General features: G+C 45.3%; 1 protein-coding gene across 10 annotated transcripts in view; it reads right to left on the bottom strand.

Annotated features, from left to right (window-relative positions):
- ST3GAL4 (ST3 beta-galactoside alpha-2,3-sialyltransferase 4) overlaps nucleotides 1-21,338 on the bottom strand; it is a 178,858-nt gene that overhangs the window by 121,515 nt on the left and 36,005 nt on the right. For 9 of the 10 annotated variants that reach the window (XM_048512013.1, XM_048512018.1, XM_048512019.1 and 6 more), the window contains exon 2: nucleotides 10,530-10,617. The exons of the other annotated variant lie outside the window; for it this stretch is intronic. The gene's annotated coding sequence lies outside the window, so the exon portion shown is untranslated. The remainder of the gene's footprint in view (nucleotides 1-10,529; nucleotides 10,618-21,338) is intronic. 10 annotated transcript variants of the gene reach the window in all.

The raw sequence follows: 21,338 nt of genomic DNA, 5'->3' as shown, positions 1-21,338 counted from the left end.
TGCTTGCCACACACCCCACCTTCCCCTCCCAGGGTGAAGGGAAACACTGGGGGGGGGGTGTCTGCTGACCTTGTGGCAGGCCCTGCCCCATGGTCCAGCTCCATGTCCTTGCTGGCACCAGTGGGAGACACCACAAAAATGAGGGGGGGGGGCGGTAGTGTTGCCGCGGTACCCCTGGGACATTCTCACGGCACCCCATGGTACCAGGGAACCCTGGTTGAGAATGGCTGGTCTAGACTCTAGCATTATTCCTTTCTGGAAAACATTTAAAGCTGATTTCCCCTTATCTGGGTCTAGTTTGGGTAACAAACACTCATATGTGCCTTGGATGCCCACTGACCCAGCTTGTCAGGGAAAGGGCCCCAACTGCTTTCCTACACACTGCTAGTTTATTATTAAGTCTCACTCTGCAAAACAACAAAGCATGTCCTGACTGTAAAACAACATGACACAATCCTTGGGGAACTGTCATCTTATGAACCAGAGATCCAGCACCAGCTGTGTGACAATAGAAACCGGACGGGCAAACACTCTTTCTAATATCAAGATGCAGCAAATGAGGAAAGCTTTACCAGTTGATTTCTGCCTGTCACACAGTTAGCAAACCTCACAGCCATTTAAAGAATGCCAATCCTAGCTGATTCCCGAATTAAAACATCAGCAGCTCTGGGTGGCCCACCCATTCCTCCGATTCACTTCAGAGGATGTCAACAGATGTATTCTTGTGCACTGGCAGTTTCTGAAGCATGGGCACCCTTATCCTTAAAAGGGCATGGTTCAGAGACTGGAACAAAAGATTTAGTATGAACCAACATTTACAATCACAGAAAACTTTCCACTTCCTTCTTTTACTGCCCAACACCAGCATTCTGCATCCTAGCTATTGCTCAAAAAAAGAACAAAAACCCCAGCTGTTTTCAATAGGATAGGAGCTGCCCTCCATAATAAGTGACAGACTCCAGATTAGTACCCAAAGCTGCAGGAATAGGTACCATATACTCAGGGCCCAGACCATATTATTAGTGTTATGCTACAGTTGCTATGTGATTATTTATCATGGTGTTATGTGATACTATGTGAAATATTAAGTTATTGTGATTCTGTGATTATTATATTGCTGCTGTTGTGAAAGGCTAAATTTAATGTCGGTGTCCTTACATGTTGATTTAATTGCTGTTGTTAACCTGATTGCATTATTGTTTGAATTGTTGGGCTGGGAGGCTATTGAATTAGTTACTAGCCTTATGGTCTTGTGTTATTATGATATTGTGTAGTATTGTATATTACTTTTGCTGTTGTGCACCGCCCTGAGCCCTCCGGGGGAGGGCGGTATATAAATATCATATCATATGCCTTCAGGAAGGCCTGAATTGTTTTCTGACAGAGTTTTTAATTACTCATGCCCAGAGCAAATTCTCTGAGGAATATATACACTGTGGGAGATATCCTGAGGACAGAATGACAGAAGGGAGATTTGGAGGAAAGATCCCTCCTGACATTTCAAAATCTAAACATAATAGATGCAACGTCCTCCTCTCTGCCGCCAAGTCTCCCTCATCTGGCACGGAATGAACAAATAACTGATACACCAGGTTCAGGTAGTCTATTAAGGCTAATTCTAATCATATCCCTGGAGACAAGCATATTCTGTCCCAATCCCACAATGCTCCTGTTAAGAGAAGAGTTGACTGTGTTTTTTTATATCCTGCTTTTTTTTGTAAGCAGCTTACAAACTCCTTCCTTTCCTCTCCCCGCAACAGACACCTTGTGAGGTAGGTGGGACTGAGAAAGTTCTGAGAGAACTGTGACAAGACCAAGGTCACCCAGTAGGCTTCATGTGAAGGAGTGGGGAATCAAACTGGGTTCTCCAGATTAGAGCTGGCTGCTCTTAATCATTGTACCACAGTCGCTAGTGCGGTTTCTAAGTTATGCTATAAACTTGAATCTTCTGGGCCTGATTCCTTGTGTAAACTGAAAGTACTCTCACAAAACAACCCAAACAACTCTCCGTGGCTACATGTTGCAGAACAAAATCAATACTGAACGCCACAGCTGGGCTATTATCTGGAATTAGATGGAGCATGTGCATTACTCCCATTCTGCATTGACCCGCCCATTTGTTACTGGACTCAGTTTAAGTTTTGGCTATCACATACAAAGCCCTTCACGGCTCTGGTCCTTCTCTTCTGCAGGACTGCCTCTCCCCCTAGGCTCCACCACAACAGGTTAGGTCACACAAGCAGTATCTTCTGCAGGTGCCAACCTACAAATGGGCAAAATTCAACTACTGTCTATCTATGTGGTTTCTCCATCGTGATTCCCATCTTATGGGAGACCTGAGAAGGTCAGGAAATTTCTCGCTGTCCTGGCTTTCCACAAACCATGCAAAGTGGAATACAGTTCCAAGGTACCAGAAACTGAAGCGATTCCAGGTCAGGTTTTAGTCCCCCAGTCTTCTCTAAAGGTTGGATCTATGAAAACTGATGTGAAAGATGTGGGGGGTGGTTTGTATCATTCTCTCTTATGTTAGTTTATTTGGCATGAATGCATACTTTGCATATTCCAGAATAACTGCACCTTACATGTGAAGAGGTAGTGCCAGTAACTTCAGACATGGCTTTGAGGTTCAGGGCAAAGAGTTGGAATGAGCAGAGAGATAGAATAATAGCATGAGGTGTGCCCCTTTGGTTTCCAGTTTGATTTAAGAACTCCAGTATCTCTGTCTGGTTTGCCTTACTAGGCTGGACAAGGAGTCAAAACAAGTGACACCATATAAATTTGGTGAGGCACGCGAGATAATTGAGATTGACGGTGCTGACTTGGTGCAGGCTGGATGGCTCCTTCTGACTCGGGGGCAGGGGGGTCCAATTAAGAGCCCTCCAACGTCATGAAGTCTTGGGGAAGGGGGTCTCTGGGGGGAAGGAGGTGGGGTGTGTGGCAATTTTCCGCCCCCGCGTGACTAAATGGCCTCCACTTGAGGGACTTTTGACCTCATATGTCCCCATGGGCGGAATATCACTGCAAGATTCTATGGCAGAGCAGGGATTTGAACCCAGTTTTCCCAAGTTTTAGTCTGACACCTTAACCACTACACCATGCTGTTTCTCACAAGCACCATCTACCATGTTAGTTCCTGGCTTGCACAACTATGACAAACTAACAACCCTCCCCCTCTGGAGATGTATAGCAAGCACGTTCCACCCTTTGATCAAAACTGGGTTCCCCCACACACACACACACACACTTCTTCCTCTCCAACAACTTTTTCACTCCCTCTGCTTTGTCCAAAATCAGCTGTTATCAGCTGCATTTCAGTAGAAAGCGCTGGGGCGGGGGCAAGAGGCAGTGGAGCCACACAGCTCCCCCATTCATATGAATAAACTCCAGCTGACCCAGTTTAAAACATCCTCCCTCTTGCATGGCCATTTCCTTCGGTCCCTGCTCCTCCTCCTCCTCTAGTTCTCTTTGAAAAGGAAAGAGAACCTGACAAGCCCCGGGGAGCGTTTGATCTTGTAATCTGCCATAAGATACTTCTAGAAATCTTAAGCAGCTCGCCCCCAAAACGAAAGCTGCCTTTTAGAATAAGGATGGCTGGCATCAAAGCAAAGAAAGAAACGCATCCAGATTTGTGAGTGTGTCTGTGCGCAAATCTCAAAATAGCACAAGCAAGCTGCTAGGGGGGTTTAAGCAGCAGGTGTGCTGGTCATGTTTAGCTGGGAAGCTTAATGTCCAAGAAAGTCAATCAGCAGCTACAAAGCCTAAAAGAAGAGTCTTCTGCCGTGGGTGGGAGCAGGGTGGAGATTTCAAGCACAGCTTCAGAAACCGACACAGAGAGAAATCTACTGCTGAGCACTGCAGAATATCCAGGGACTCCGGGTCACTATCCGCTCACCATAAGCCGCGGGGTCACCTCTTTAAAAGCCACGGGGGTCCTGGACGCTCCCCACATCTCCGGCGCTCACTGCGCGGCTGCCAGGGATTTACCTCTCTCCCGCCTCCTGGCTGCGCGGCAAATTAGCTCCGCTAAAAAGAGCAACATTTTTAAAAACCCTGCGGGTGCCGCGGGGTTATGGGGAACCTCGGCTGTTTGCGCGCGGCTGATTCGCTGTGACGCGCAGCTCACGGCCAATCAGGGAACAGGGAGCGCCATCTTGTTAAGTGGGGGTGTCCCCGTCTAAAAGTGTGCGTAGTGATGACGTAGACACGTGTCGACATCCAGTCGAAGTCATGTCTTCACGTCTCAACTTGTTCAAAGCCCGTGCCGAGCAAATGGAAAATGTCGGCGCCGAGCGAATGAGGAAGTACAAGAGGCGTGCGTGCGAGCTGGCTTCTGCTTTCACTTCCAAACACTGCTGATGACGTGTCTCCACAGAAAGCGCAGCCAACGATTTACTGCTGACGTCAGCATGTGCCGACGTCTTAATAGAGGGCTGTTAGCGCCTCTTTGATGACGTTCGCACTCACGCTCGTGCGAACCTATCATAAACAACCTCTTCCCAGCCAATCACACTGGAGACCCGCCCTCGGCTGGCCGCCACTTTCTCGTAACTCATGACGCACACGTTCGACGGCCAATTGGAGCGCTCCATTCCCCTCATTGCAACGGAACTCCCGCTCTTTGCTGCCCGCGTTATTTCAAGAATTGCAAACGTGTGGGGAACAAATGTCTCCGTGGTCAGAAGCCACGGAGGCTTTTCATTGCGGGGTCGCAGCGGCGTTGCAGTTTAGTGAGGTAAGTGGGTAGTGGCCCTCCATTTCAGAAGCATGATCACAGAGCAAGGTTTTCAGCAAATCAGAGTCCCTCTCTTGAATAAATTCAAGGGCAAACAGTTATCTACTAAAATGAGCTACTGTGGCCACATCGGCATTTTAAAACTGGCCAATGCAAGTGACTAGCATATGATTATTTCTACTAGACTAACAGTATTATCCCATCCTTCTTCCAAAAAAAAAAGAGGACAGCAAACATTATTTATTATTTATTATATTTATATCCCACCCTTCCCAGCCTAAGCCAGGCTCAGAGTGGCTTACATGAATGGTTAGAACATGAAAGCAGTTCCAGTAATACAATATAAAACTAAAACCTAATATCCGCACAAGTAGCAATGGGATATGGGGTATGCCCTCTGCATTTAACCCCACAAGGACCATGTAAGGTTGGGTATGCTGAGAGTGTGACTAGCCCTGGAGCGGGCCAGTAAACTTCATGAGTGAGCAGATATTTGAACCCAGACGTCACTAGTTCTAGTACAGCGTTCTGTTCTGTTCCCCCACAGTGGTTCTGTATAACCATTTGCAATACGCTTACAGTTGAGAAAAGTGGGGTATACATCCAAACGCCTTCTCCTTTTCTTCTTCTAGAACCAGGATGAAACAGATGACCCCAAGGAACAATCACACACCTGCCCAGGCACCTGTCCATCAATTAGCATCTTCCAATGAAGTCCCTATTAGGAGTCATCCTACTGCCGTGGTGGTGAACCTTTGGCACTCCAGATGTTATGGACTACAATTCCCATCAGCCCCTGCCAGCATTGTAGTCCATAACATCTGGAGTGCCAAAGGTTCGCCACCACGGCCCTACCTTAAGAAGTTAAGCAATTAGAGATGGCAAAACAAACCAACTGTCCTTATGTACCATTTCCAAAATAGTGTGTGTGTACCTTTCCTCTAACATACATGCACATAAACGAATGTACATGAACACTAAGGCATTATGGACTGCACAGAGCGCCTTTACATATACTGTAACGTTATATCTTTAAGCAAAAGTTACAAAAACCCGGCTTGGTTGTGAACAAGTGGAGGACGCGGCATGCAAGAGAAACAGAAGAGTATTCAGTTGTTGTGGAAAGGGCTGCCAAGTCACAGATAACTTAAGGCCACCCCACAGGGGTTTCAAGGCAAGAGACGAACTGATGGTTTGCCATTGGCCGCCTCTGCATAGCAACCCTGGCCTTCCTTGGTTGTCTCCCACCCAAATACTAACCAGGGCCAACTCTGCTAAGTTTCCAAGATTTGATAAGATCAGACTAGCCTGGTCCGTCCAAGTCAGGGCAGAGTAGCTAACAGTGTGTAATGATATCTAGAGAGCAGTGACTTGGGACGCAACCTTTGTTATAAAGGCAGATGCCTTATAATCATATATTTATTTTCATATGAAATGTCAGAAGGAATAAGACAGAGTATTTTTTGTGGCGGCACCATGAGTAGGGAAAGTCCTTCCTAACAACATTTGCCTAGCTTGTACTTTACTGATATTTAGGCACCGTGATAAGCATTGAATGAGGGCTTTGTTTCCTGCCTCCACCTCATTCCTTTTTATGTCGCTGCTTCCCCGTTGAGTTGTTTGATTTTTATTTTGCTTATTTATTTTGCTATGCTGACATTTTCCGAAATTGAAAGAAGGGAGTGCAATTGTTTTGAGCAAAATAGATGCAAGATAAATGCTGTCCTAGCTGGAGAAATCTCATTTGTCATGGAAGATACCTCCCTCCCTTCTTCTGCACTGGGGCATCAATTATCCACTTAAAGCAACATTGTGGAAGGTTTTCTGTCTACGGCGTAAAAGGAAAGAAAGGAGGAGCCTGCCAGTATCATGCGGTGGAGACCACAAAAAGGCTGGCTTTGTCTTTATCACTTCTGGCCCAGCTTCAGCAGAGTCCCATGAGATAGCTCTGAGTTGCATCTATTTATTTATTCTTGCTTTTTTTTAAAAAGGTTTAATGTCTCCCCCGCCCCACCAGCCAGCACTCGCTGGCACGGGGAACTCTGGTCCTGTTAACGTCAAGGTTTTCAAGGGCTGCAGGCAGCCACCAGGAATAAGGAAGCAAACACTGGGTGGAATCCAGCATGAGCAGTTGTTAGATGAAGCTCGACAGACACAATTACATGTATATTTTGACTGGGTCAGCAGGAAAAGCATGGATTGGTTCCCTCCTCTCCCCAACTCAGCTGTCTTCCAGAGGGCCAGAAAAAAATATTTCAAGCTTTCAGAAGCCAGCATCATGGTATTAAGGTGTCACCTACTCAGGCCTAAGCTCCTTAGACTCAACACAATTTTTTTATAAATGCTTTAAATGTTTAAAAGTCCATGTAAATGGGGAAAAAACATAGAGATACAGACACATAATGAAAAAAAAATACATTCCAGTTGCTCAAATCCAGGTCACCTGATCGGAATATTATCCAAATTGTTTGCTAAGCAGGCAAATAAAGCACATTAATTTTTCACTGTGACCATGCCTAGCATTGCCACAAAAAACCTGGCCAAGGATCAGAAGCCCCTTTAGACTTGATCATTCAGCCATACCAAATTTCCAGAGGCTCTCCCCTTGGAAAACTCCAAAACTTGTTGGCAAGAGAGAGAGAGAGAGAGAGAGAGAGAGAGAGAGAGAGAGAGAGAGAGAGAGAGAGAGAGAGAGAGAGAGAGAGAGAGAGAGAGAGCAATAACCTCAGTCACAGCAGCAGCTTCTCTCATTGGCTAGGATAGTGGAAGGTGAGAGAGTATGCTTATTTCTTTATTAAAAAAATTAGGCACCAGTGGCTTGCATGTTTTGCCCCCCACCTAATAGGACCTCACTTCTCAAAATACAGCTCAGTTAGAAATCGGGGTCAACTAATGGTCAAAATGGGCACTGGGTTGCTTGCCCAGTAACTTGGACAAATGGGGCTTTGTCAAGTCCCAGATCTGCAGACCAATATATGACTCTGTATTTCAAATCAGAAGCCTTTATTGACAGACATCGGCATGGCTAAAAAAAGCCAGTTCTAATGAACAGGTTTTGGGTACAATTTATCCCCGAGTTCTCCCCCTTCCCAACTTTCACACCCCATATCTCTTTCACACAGAGTAAAACAAGACAGGAATGTTACAGCCTTAGGTTCTCAAGGCCAGTGAAAAGCAATAGCGCCAGGCACCTGCACTTAGGTATGCTTTGTTTGTTACCTGTTGCAAACCAAGGGAATGTGGGAAATTGAAAATAAAGTAGAGTGAAGGTCCATCAACGTAACAGAATATACAGCCCCTTTGATGTCAGGAAGGCTCTTCCTGACAGCTATATAGCAACCCTAAACACCAGCACAAGATTTCTAGACATCTGGACAGCCGGGCAGCTGGGATTTTCCCACTTCCAATCAGTCTCTGTGCCTACATTCTCCCAGCCAGGGTTTCTCTTGATGTTTACTGTCTGCTAGAGTTACCATCCAGTAGAGAAATTTTCTGCTTGCTGCCGGCTTCTCTTGTTGTCTGTTATTTCTCTGAACCTCTCTCTCTCAACTGCATCCCCCGCTTCCATTTTTCCTGCTCTCCTCTCCTTCCCTCCCAATTTGCTTCATCAGTTACAGGTCTGTTCTTGGGAAGAAGGATGTTTAACCAGTCAACAAGCCAATGATAAAGAGTATGCAGAGAAGAGGGCCCCTTCCACACATGCAGAATGATGCACTTTCAATCCACTTCCACAATTGTTTGCAAGTGGATTTGGCTATTCCGCACAGCTGCAAAGTACATTATTCTGCATATGCGGAAGGGGCCTTAACGTCTGCAGAAAAGATTTCAAACTAACCATTTTTTAAAAAAAAAAACAATATCTAAGCAGTTTTTCCTCTTTTCCACTGACCCATCCTATTCAGCAGCTTGGGCCAAATGTGACTGCCACTACCAGTTTGCAGAAAAGGATAGCAGACTATACCAGGAGAGGGAAACCTCACTATCATTTAATTCCCCCCCCCCAAAAAAAATCATTGATATTGGTTCACACTGTCACCACCTTTGCACTTGTTCAATTTTTTAAAAAATCTATGTCACTTTTTCAATCAAATAGGGTCCCTTTCTTCTCTACTTCCAACATTTAGCTTATATATAGCATTGTGGAGTGTTGAAACCACTCAGCAACCCTTTAGGGTAATTTAGTATTATGATGTAACAACAATAGTTAAGTAGATAGGGAGACAAGACTGAAATTGAGAGACTACGGCACACAACAGGAGTAACAACAACCCAACGTTGGCAGGTGAACGAGCTTAGCTTGCATGGTCAAGACAGTGACCCTATTTGAAACTTCTGCTTTGTGGTAAACCACAGTTTGTCATTACGTCGGAACCACGACCTACAGATTGCTCCCTACCCTCTGAATCAAAGTTCTTCACTCTGGCTAATGACTCAAATGCACACCCAAACTTTGTCATGGAAGTCCTTAACTGGATTACAGAGAAAGGGAGTCAGTCGTTGTACCTGAGGATTCAGTTCAGGCAACAGGTCATGTGTGCAACGACACACCACGCTGACAAACCATGATGAGTGCAAGAACCTTTCGTAGGGCCGATTTAAGGGCAAAGCCAAGATGTAACATGGGGACTTTACAATTCAGTCTCTCTGTCGCTATGCAAACCAGCGCTATTTGTAACGTTGCTTGCTTGAGGACAAGAAACAAAATGCTTCATTTAACCTCACCCCCAGCCCCGCAAGTACAGTTCAATCAAACCCAACAAGAAAGCAAACAGAACAATCAGAAGTTGAAGGTAGGTAAGAATGCTTCTAGTCAAGGCTGAAGTGTGGGGCAAACATAAACCACCCTAACAATGGAGTTCCAATGTACAGAGGTTTGGAGCCAGTAGGGACTTAACCGCCTTTCCCCAGTTGCTTCACGTGAATCTGAAGCAAAGGTCTTCAACCACTGATCATGGGGCCAACTGAGCTGCAGCCACATGACAAAAACCATGGGACCAGAAATGCCAGAGCTGGAGCTACGACTTAACTGATTTCAAGGACCAGGCAGCAAATGCACAGAGATGGGGAAAAGAAACACAAGCCAAGCACCAGGTTGTGCACCAAAGTCAGGAGCACGCCAAAGATCAGATCCACAGAGCCATCCTCTCCAGCAATGCACAATCTCGCTTCATAATTCTGCTGCTCTTCTTCTCAGTGTGCATGAACAGAAAAAGAGGGGGCATGGCCTCCTCGCCCCCTGTAAGATAAAACCTTCCAAAAAAGCAGCCAAGAAAGGCAATCCTATGAGGAATTGCAACCAAGTAGGAGGGATGCAGCAACCCACCTGAAGATCCCCAACTCATGGGTCACCGATCTAAAGGAACCTGACTGTGGCTCCATCACTGAAGCCAAGGATCTGGCCAACAATTAAAAGAGAAAATGATTTGAAATGGTCACGCAGTTACCTTTCCTTAACCACCTTGAAGGATGGACAGAATATAGAGGAACTAATGAATACTCCCCCAAAAAGGGCTAAAAAGGCTAAATTGCTAAGAGCAGAAAAATCAACCTCTTGGTGCCAGAATTCACATGGCAAATTCACATGGCAACCTCCATTCCTCATTTACATGAGACACAACTCACTGAGAAGTTTCCACAGAAAAGTTCTTGGGCAATCTCCATTTGTTTCAACAGGATTGCACAGAAGAACACCCCCCAACAGATTGCCCATGTAGGTCAGCCCTGTGTGCCTCACATTCCACCGCCACCACCGCCCCCCCGCCCCCAACAAAATCTGCCCTTCAAGTCAGTGGCTCACCTCGTTTCATAGTCAGTCAGTCTTTGGCAAGCAATTGGACCAATGCATCAGTAAATCCAACATCCTCTCAAGAAGCAACGGTGAAGAACTGTAAAAAGAAGGGAGTGGGAGAAAAATAGGTTTTCAGAAGCCGACTCTGGATGAGCTGTTCAAATAGTCTGTGAATGTTTCTGACCCAAGGGCTAAACTCAGCCCCACAGATAGCTCTGTCCAGAGGCATTCTCAGTAACAAGCCATCCATCTAGGAGAGTTGCCAGCTCTGGGTTGGGAAATAGCTGGAGATTTTGGGGGTGAAACCTAGTGAGGGTGGGGTTTGAGAAAGGGAGGGACCTCAGCAGGGTAGAATGCCACACAACCCACCTTCCAAAGTTGCTGTTTTCTCCAGGGGAACTGATTTCTGTTGTCTGGAGTTGTAACTGTGGACGCTCTCCAACCCCCACCTAGAAGTTGACAACCCAATCTATCACCTAGCTTGTTCCATTGATGCAGCCCTACGATCACAGTCATCAATGGCTTCAGGGTGGGCAGAATAAGTGTTACATGTCATCACACCACACACGCAGGAAGAAATATCTTTATAGGGTACCTTGATGGCCAGATACTTTGCCTATAAAAAGAAATATCCTTCGGCTTTTTCATCCCAACCGTCAGTGTATGATCGAAAAACCTGACCAACCATTCTCTTGCCATTCCAAAGATTACTAGTTGGGCACAACAACAGAGGTTATAATTCTGTTCGTTTGGCAAAACAGCAGATGAGGCTCCATAGGTAGTTTCATGTCTAGAGCAATTCTTCCTCTCCACCTCCACTGAATGAGAAACACAAACTGCACAAGGCACACACACACAATCAAATGCACACCAAATATAAGCCTTCAGCCTAATGCCACAGTAGCCTGTATTTAACCGCCAGCAGCTGCCTATCAAAGAAGCCGGATTAACCCGCTGGCCGATAAGCACCACCATAATGATAGCATAAGCTTAGAGGGCTGGGACGCCATGGAAAAATTGTAGACCTGATGTCATTGTTATTTCAGGTTCCCCAGATGCTTTTTAAACACACACAATAATTATTCTCCTCTCTTTGATCCTGTTGCAACCAAGGTTAGGTTGGGATATTCTGGGGACTGAAGAAAAAGAGAAGTGGATTGGAAGAATCTCGGCAGATTCAAAGAGAGGAGGGAAAAAAGATTTCAGTGGTCAAGAGATGCAAAATTCAGCAGACTCCAAAGACCCTTTTTGACATGTTCAACAAGAAAGCATGAAAAAGCCAAGTATTTTTAAAACAGGAAATTCTTTTCTATCAATCAGGAGAAAGATCTGGAGGGTTCATTCCTGCTTTCCACAATGAAGTCCCACTTTGCTCGGCTCCGTAGCCTAGACAACGAGGTAGTTCGTGTTATTTGTTGTTATATGTTTAAAATATTCATATCATGCATTCTTGATGTACTCTCAAAACAGATAGCAAGCTTCCAATTAAGAAACACTTTTAACAACCCCTACAAAAGCAGCAGTATAAAAGCAGAGCAGAATGGAACATTATTAATAGGAACTTCAAATAGAAGAGCCCAACCATAGAAAAAGTTGCACCAGATTAAAACTGTGGGCAGACTAGCAAGGGGGAACGAAATAACCATTTCAGAAGATGCTTTCTCAGAAGAAAAGGAAAAGGGTTTTGCCTGGAGCCTGGTAGACAGTCCATGTGGCAGCAATAAATCCCTGGCAGCTTACCGTCTTGTAAGGGTGAATAGTACATGACCTCCGAAGAAGATCATAGGTATGGGGCAAATTCACAAAGCCAATCTTCAGGTACCACGGGGTCCCAGACCATGTAGGGCTTTGTGCATAATAATGATGGTTAATTGAAGAAAAAAGGAAGAGTTTGGATTTACACTCAGCCTCTCTCTCTTGTAAGGAGACTCAACGCGGCTTATAAACTTCTTTCCTTTCCTCAACCCGCACAGATACTTTGTGAAGTAGGTGAGGATGAGAGAGTTCAGCGAGAACTGTGACTAGCCCAAATTCACCCAGCAGGCTTTATGTGTAGGAGTGGGGAAACAAATCCAATTCCCCAGATAAGAGTCCGCTATCCATTGAGTGGGGAAACCAACCTGGTTCCCCAGATTAGAGTTCGCCGCTCTTAACCACTACACCATGCTGCCTCCTACTTGCTGGTTATTAAAACAAAGAGGAAGCTAGGGAGGATTTTCCAAGGTTAGTAAGATATGGTCTCCATAACTTATGCTTTTCCGTAATCAGTGGCATAAAGAATTCAGAAAGGAATTAGAAGATGATATATAGATTAAGTTATGTCCCAACTATCTTCATAAACGTGAGGAAAGCAACATACAAAACATATACCAGATAGCACGTAGTGCCAGATAAAACTCCTCCTATGCAACTACAATATCCCAAAACACTTCAGAGAAAACGTAGAGAAACAGTTCCGATCTGCATCATTAGCAATCTTATCTAAATTCTCCAAGTGCAATTATCGAGCAGTGTACAGAAGACCCTTATGCCCTTGCACAGATTCACAAAGAACTAATAACCTCCCTGCTTTTAGATACAAAAAACAAATGTTACTAAGCTTCAAAAAAGCCAATTTGCACCTCCCAAAAACCTTTGGCACGATACGATATGGGAAATTTTAACAGCTGACGTTAAAGCAGCATAAAATCCATCATTATCTAAAATAATTACATAGAAAAATCAACAGACAAAATAAGTCACCTATTTGTCTTTAATAATGTTATGAAAACACAATAACTCTATTATGCTAGTCAGTTCTTGCTAGATTTGACCAATTTGCAGAAACACTTCATCTTATGCTATAATGTAACCACATGTATTGATAATCTATACTGAATAACATTATGAAAAATTCTATGCAAAGATGCTTGTTTGTTCATTTATTGTAACATCACTGTAAGCAATCTTGTCCTCTTTCATCCAGTTGATGCATACAGTCTTCAAAGGCAGGCCCATATTCAGCCAACTGCAGTAGTCCAACCTGAGCATGATGGTGGTCAAATCATAATTTTCAAAAAAGTGCTCAAAACCTCAAGTAGATTCCAACAAGGCTTAACGTACCACAAAGGAGATCTGCGCTTCTGATAGCAAGCTCCTGCACTTCCACTGTTCCACAGAATACATAAAACTGAAGTATGCTAGAGGACATTTTCTAAAGGGAACAAGGCTGCAGTTATTGTTGGGGAAATTGCTGGCATCCTTCACAGCACTGCTCTTTGTATGCACGATAATAGTTTTGTTGCACTGTTCTTCATTTTTACATCTCTGCTCTATTATAAGTCATATGCAGTTTTCAAGTGCCTTCTCTAATTCTGCTGTTCTGTTATTGCATTGTTTGTATGTGTTTTGTTTCCATTACGAAGTTCCCACCGCATTGTTTCTAACTGTGTAATTCACTTCAGCCTCTGCAAGAAAAGCAGTCCCAGAAGTGAAGTAAATAGAACAGCAGCATCCAAGGGCTGCTTGGTTTCCCACTATGGGGTAAGACCTCCTCCAAGTAGCCCCAATGCAGTGGGTGAATTAATGGGGAAGGGGGGGAACAGACATTGTATTGAAACTACAGCATCATTTCCAGCACAAACCTGCACATCACATCATGTTGTGCCAACATGATGACATCACCTCCAGGTTTGCAGTGGAAGTGACATCATGGTCTTGGCACACTGCCTATTTGCATGTCCTTACCTCCCTAGAGAGTCAGTGTGATGTAATGGTTAACAGCAGGTGCACTCTAATCTGGAAAACTGGATTTGATGCCCCACTCTGCCACTTGTGCTGTGGAGGCTTATCTGGAGAACCGGATTAGCTTGTGCACTCCAACACATGCCAGCCAGGGACCTTGGGCTAGTCACAGTTCTTTGGAGCTCTCTCAGCCCCATCCAACTCTCAAGAGTGTTTGTTGTGGGGTGGGAGGGAGGGAAAGGATATTGTAAGCCCCTTAGTCTCCTTGCAGTAGAGAAAAGGGGATATAAATCCAACTCTTCTTCTTCATTCTTCTTCTTCTTGTCAGTTGCCAGTGCCAGGTGAGCAACCCTGGCCCCAAGCTACAAACCAGCTCTTTAAGGGGTACAACACCCCCCCCACCACCACCAGACCAAGCTGGCTCCACAACGCCCCATCAACAAAGAGCACTTTTGGATTGCACTTCAATTGATCGGCCCTCATCCAGACCCTTACAGCTTCCAAGCAACAAGAGGCTAAAGGGCTTCAAAGGGAGAAGTAATCCCCATCAAGTGACCTCAAGCACATGCTCCAGATTTCTTCTCTCCAGTCACTTTGCTTCTGCCCGGATCGGTCACTGGGATGAATGATGCAACTGCTAACATGTCCGAGCTGCCCCTCTGGAGTTTCTTCAACTTTACTGCAGTCCTGCAGGGTGGGAGCCTCACAAAGGGACCACACACACAACCAAAATAGCCCTGCAGGAGAGAGAAGTAACTAATGACAGGCTGGATGGATTCCACAAGGTTTAGGCGAAAGTGGATAGATTGCAAAAAGAAAAGGAGTAATCAGTGGGGGGTGGGGGAACCCAGCATGCTACTCTTTACATTCAGCTGTCACTAGAAATTGCCATTCAGACTTACAATTAGCTGCTTGCCTAGTCTCCCACAGCAAGGAAGACTTGCTTCCGAGCAGCTGGGCTGGGAAATTTTACCCCAGTCATTTTCTTTCCATCAGTGTCTAAAAGAAGTTCCCATAGGCAGGTGGAGTCTTGTTGTGGACTAGAAACTTGTGCATTTTTTTTCCCGCTAGCAAGCATTTCACTGAGATTTAGTATTCACAGTGAGGATACGATTTCTAGGAAGGCCCATCAGAGGGTTTCTGTGTGCTGCTGTTGCCGGTGCAGAGAGTTGAACTACAGGTCTGAAGAAGAAAAGCTGCTTTTTACACCCTGCTTTTCTCTCCTGTAAGGAGGCTCAAAGCAGGTCACAACTGCCTTTCCTCCCAGGAGCAGCAGTGGCGTAGGAGGTTAAAAGCTCGTGTATCTAATCTGGAGGAACCGGGTTTGATAAGCTGTGGAGGCTTATCTGGGGAATTCAGATTAGCCTGTACACTCCCACACACGCCAGCTGGGTGACCTTGGGCTAGTCACAGCTTCTTGGAGCTCTCTCAGCCCCACCTACCTCACAGGGTGTTTGTTGTGAGGGGGGAAGGGCAGGGAGATTGTAAGCCCCTTTGAGTCTCCTGCAGGAGAGAAAGGGGGGATATAAATCCAAACTCCTCCTCCTCCTCCCCCTCCCCACAACAGACTGCTTGTGAGACGGGTGGGGCAGAGAGAGTTCTGAGAGAACTGTGACTAGCCCAAGGTCACCCAGCAGGCTTCTTGTGGAAGAGCAGGGAAACAAATATACTTCACCGGATAAGAGTTCGTCACTCATGTGGAGGAGTAGGGAATCAAACCCAGTTCTCCAGATTAGAGTCCACAGCTCTTGAGCACTGCAGCAAGCGGGCTGAAGCCAAGCTCCCCTCTCTGCCACAAACTTTCTGCACAGCATGGGAAAAGTCATGCTGTCTCAGCTTCAGAAATGCAACAGTAATGTAGACACAATAGCAACACGTCCCACAAGGTGGTTGAGCAGAGGGAGACAAAATAAGGGCTGCCAAGGTCCAAGCTGGTTTGCAAGCATATCTCAGAACATCGTCCTGTTCAGGATATTTTGTCTGACACAACGGCATTCTTTCTTGCTTCAGGACTGGATAAACCACTTGGCTAACACACGTGGAGTTTCAGAACATTACATATTTGGGAACTAGCTTTGAGTCATACCTGCAAGAATATACACAAATCTGTGGTATGAAAAATGCATAATTATAAGCTTTTCCAGACAATGGGGAAGAATGCATTTTAAAGTTCAACTACCCAGGTTTTATAGCTCATTTCACAGCTGACTTATGGTGACCCTGTTGAACATTTTCAAGGTAAGAGACAAACACAGGCGGTTTGCCCCTGGCTGTCTCTACTTAGCCTGAACTTCCTTGGTGGTCAGCCTGAACTTCCTTGGTGGTCAGCCCTGCTTAGCTTCTGAGATCTGGCTTAGCTCATACATACAACCTTAGCTCATATACGTCGCTCTCCTCTATTATCTCACAACAACCCTGTGAGGTGGGCCAAACTGAGAGTTTGTGATGGGCCCAAGCTCACCCAGCATGCTTCCATGGTCAAAGTAGGAATCTGAACTCAGGTCTCTTAGGATCTTGGTCCAACACTGTCTACTACCGTGTTTCCCCGAATATAAGACAGTGTCTTATATTAATTTTTGCTCCCAAAGATGCGCTATGTCTTATTTTCAGGGGATGTCTTATATTTCTGTATTCTGTTCGTCAGGCATGCTTCCAAACAAAAACTTTGCTACGTCTTACTTTTGGGGGATGCCTTATATTTCGCACTTCAGCAAAACCTTTACTACGTCTTATTTTCCGGGGATGTCTTATATTCGGGGAAACAGGGTACGCCACACTGGCTTCAAGAGGTAACTGCAGTGAAGAAAATCTGTCAGGCTAATGATCAACCCCAAACATGGCCAGCTGGCTGAAAGTATGCCCAATGGATCAGAGTTCAAAAGGAAGGGCCACTAAGGAAGGGTTACTGCTGAAGAATCCAGTCTGTGTAGCAATCTGGAAACCGAGCCGAGAACATTCTCATCCATCCTGGCGTATTGTTTTTTGGCAGATGATGATGAATCTCTTCAGGAATGGGAAAGGAGGCAGCATCCAAGAGAAAGCGAGGGGCAGCAGATGGGCCTAATGTCAGAGAAGGAACGTTTGCAGAAAAGACCATCATCAGCCGCAATTTTAACCCGACATTGCTTACTTTATTTTACAAAACATGTACTTTGCCTTTCTGCCCTCCTAAGGGCCACCAAGGTACCTAATCAACTAAAAACATACATGACAAAATCACATCTTAAAAATCATTGCAGCCAACAGAACAGGAAGAAAAGAGTCTGGCTTTATAGACGTGCTTTTCTCAAGGAGCCTCAAAGCAGCTTTCAAACTCCTCCCCTTCCACTCCCCACAACCTTGTGAGGCAGGTGGGGCTGAGAGTTCTGAGAGAACTGTGACTGGCCCAAGATCACCTAGCAGGCTTCATGCGGAGCAGTGGGGACACAAGTTCACCAGATGGGAGTCCACTGCTCTTAACCACCACAAACACTTGTATGCTCAATCAATGAAATATATACACATATCCTACTGGATAAGTCCAAGGGCTTATGTAAGCCCAGCATCCGATTTCCTGGATGCCTCCAGGGAGTCTATAAGCAGGGTATGGAAGCAACAACCTTCCCCATGGAAGAACCTGGGATTTAAAGATATACTGCCTCTATACACAGAAGCTCTTCATTGCACAATTTCCCCACCATAAAGTGCTAGTTCCATGGCAGGAAAAATACAGTTTTGAGAAGCCTATACTGACCCCACTCTGTGCCACTGGAAATTTCAGTCAACTACCTCTCTGGCTTCCAAGATTACATAATCAGCATAGTGTCAAGAATATTTTTGGAACCCAAAAGGGCTTCTTTTCTTTCTAATGAAAGCTGTCTTTTCAGGGAGAGTTATTTGGGTCTATATTTTGTGACCACATTTTTGTGGTTTTTTCTGAGCTCCTCTCTGGACATGGCTATTTGGGGGCAAGTCTACAAGCTGAAAAAACTCTACCAATATGCCTGATAGAATTCCTGCTCTTGGCACATGACTGCAATTCTAGGCTGCCTTTTCCCCTGAGAGCAAAACTGGACTTTGCTTGCATGCAAAGCTTCCGACTGAAAGAAGGCCTTACCCTTCCCATCATACGATCATACTAGTCCCATGATAGTCAGCACCAAAGGATTAGCAGAGGACCCAGAGGATCAAATCAGCCCCTTTAGAGAACATCAGGTAGCCAGCTGAAAATCATGGGATGTTACAAGGGATAACTGTGTGCTCTTGCAACAGAGGTGTACCGCCCAGGGGGACATGTCGGGTCAAATATCCCCAGACTGCAGCCATTTAGACACGTGGGGAGTGGAAAATTGCCCCCACACCCATCCTCCTTCCCCCCAGGGCCATACACTGACTTCAAGACTTGGTGCAAAAAAAAAAAGTTGTTTGGTCGTGGTGGGGGAGTGCAGCCACCTATAAGGGGGGGGGGCAGAAAACTCAGATTTTGCACTGGGCTACATTTTCCCTAGATACGCCTCTGTCTCGCAGTGAGTCTTACTGGCAGTCACACACACACAAACACAAACACACATAGCTGCTTTCTGCTGAATCAGACCCTTGATCCATCTGTCAACTCGGACTGGCAGCATCTCTCAAGAGTTTCAGGCACAGGACTTGCTTGCCATCTCTTGGCATACCCTTTAACAAGAGATTCTGGGGTCTGAACCTGGGGCCTTTCGCATCCCAAAAAAAATGCTGTACCACTGTCCATTTTTCATGACTGGAGAGGAAGAGTACTATTTTCTACCCCCTATATCCTTTCTACCCCCTATATCCGTGGTGGCGAACCTTTGGCACTCCAGATGTTATGGACTACAATTCCCATCAGCCCCTTCCAGCATGGCCAATTGGCCATGCTGGAAGAGGCTGATGGGAATTGTAGTCCATAACATCTGGAGCGCCAAAGGTTCGCCACCACGGCCCTATATCCTTTCCTCTAAGGCCCCTTCTGCACATACAGAACAATCCACTTTCAATCTGCTTTCTGGCTGTGCGGAATAGCAAAATCCACTTGCAAACAATTGTGAAAGTGGACTGAAAGTGCATTACTTTGCATGTGCAGAAGGTGCCTAAGTTAGTTACTGATGTGGGAGGTTGCCATCTCAAAAGAATTTGCCCCACCCTGCACATCGATACTTTCTCAAGCAAGACTGCGTCATGTCCCCCACCCTCTCCCTGCTCTAAGATGTTCGACCAGTTCTCATAGCAAAGCTACCCTCAGTCTAGGACGCTGCCTTCAAAAGGAGGGGCTGCCAGAGTGGGAGCAGGGAGAACATAAGACGTTTTTGCAAAAGGAACATCCAAAAGAGAGCCACAGATGTTAATCATTATGGTATAAAGGACCTCACCCATCCAGAGGGTAGAATTCCTATATGGTGAGCTCAGGTTAAAATGACAGTTTTAGAGAGGAAAACGAAGCAATGCGCTTTCTCACACACACACACACACACACACACACACACACACACACACACACACGATGGAAAGCACAGCTGTCCTCCTGGATTACAGTGACTAACTGGGAGTAAAGATTATCTTAATGCTGTCAATTTAACATTTCAAAAGAAGAAAGTTGGGCACTTCTTACAGACGGGCACTGCAAGCAGGAACATCATTTCCTTTCTTTTAGTAATGGCATCAGACACTTTTCTGCCTAAAACAATTTCAGAGGGAGTCATGCTGGTCTGCAGTAGGAAACCAGGATTCAAGTCCAGTAGTGCCTTAGAAGCCAATAAGCGATTGTATACCCTTGTCCAAAGAACGGAACATGCCTACCTGGGATGGCCATCCTCTTCCACCAAGCACACAGCTTCTGGAAGGATGCACATGGAGCAGCGAAGGTGGTAGACGACAGCCCCCCCACCCACCCACCCAGTCTTATGTTTACAGTGCTGACTGACATAAACCAAAACTGTTTACGTAAGAAAAATCCTCATGTTTTCACAAAGCACCTCATCATTTCCATTAGCCCTTCCCCCAGTACAGAATTCTTTTCTACTGCATCCTTACAGCAACCTTGTGAGGTAGGTCATCCTGAGACAGCTAAAGCAGGACCAACCCTGTTTAATAGTTAGAAAGGAGATCAATAAGGAAGTCCAGAGTTGCAATTCAGAGCCAAGCAATAGCAAACCGTCTCTGAATGTCTCCTGCCCTGAAAATCCTACAGCACTGCCATAAGTTGGCTGTGACTTGACTACACTATACACAAGCACTATACACATGAAGCAAGACCTACAATAATCTCGTACTCCTGCCTTCAAGGATGGCAACAGATTCTAGTTTTTAAAGCGATCCAATAAAGCTATCTGATATATACAATCTCATTTTTCTCTTCTGAAGTACTGTGAAATCCCTTTTTTCTGATAAGATATGCAGAGCTTGAATGAGAAGCTGGAGGCAGTGTTACGGAACACCACAGCCCTGGGAATGTAGAGCTTTCCTGACGGAGGCTCCTTCCGCACATGCAAAATAATGCTCTTTCAAACTGCTTTCAGTGCTCTTTGAAGCTGTGCGGAATAGCAAAATCCACTTACAAACAGTTGCGAAAGTGGTTTGAAAACGCATTACTTTGCGTGTGCGGAAGGGGCTGGAGTTCAGATGCACCCAAGACTATTTGCTTTCAAGCACTGACTACTGTCCGATCCACATTTTGCAGCGGACACCCCAGTGACGCCAAAAAGGTTTGAACACAGCTGCTAACTTCATTTATCCCACCCTCTTCCATAGCTTCACAAGATGCAATAAAATCAGAATGACAGAATAAAATCAGATGTAACACAAAGAAAAGAAAAGAACAGATTGTCTCACATGCCCAGGAAATCCTATGACTTGTAACCTTTCCATCTTGCCTAGAATTCCCCCTGAATGAATCTCTGTTTGAACAAAAATCAGTTTTGATCCACATATTCATGACTTGGCCGGAAAGAGGAACTTATTGTCTTTCATAGAGAGTTCATTTACAAAATGTAACACTGAAAGTTATTTCTGCTTCACACAGCATTTACCACGTTCTAGAATAATAGAGGACAAATAATTAAAGATAACCCCCCCAGGCAATCACATGTGACCGATTCCTTT

Source organism: Sphaerodactylus townsendi, linkage group LG12 (genome assembly GCF_021028975.2).
Source record: "Sphaerodactylus townsendi isolate TG3544 linkage group LG12, MPM_Stown_v2.3, whole genome shotgun sequence".
Taxonomy (NCBI): Eukaryota; Metazoa; Chordata; class Lepidosauria; order Squamata; family Sphaerodactylidae; genus Sphaerodactylus; species Sphaerodactylus townsendi.
Note: the sequence above shows the minus strand (reverse complement) of the source record. Positions and strands in the feature narration are given on the sequence as shown.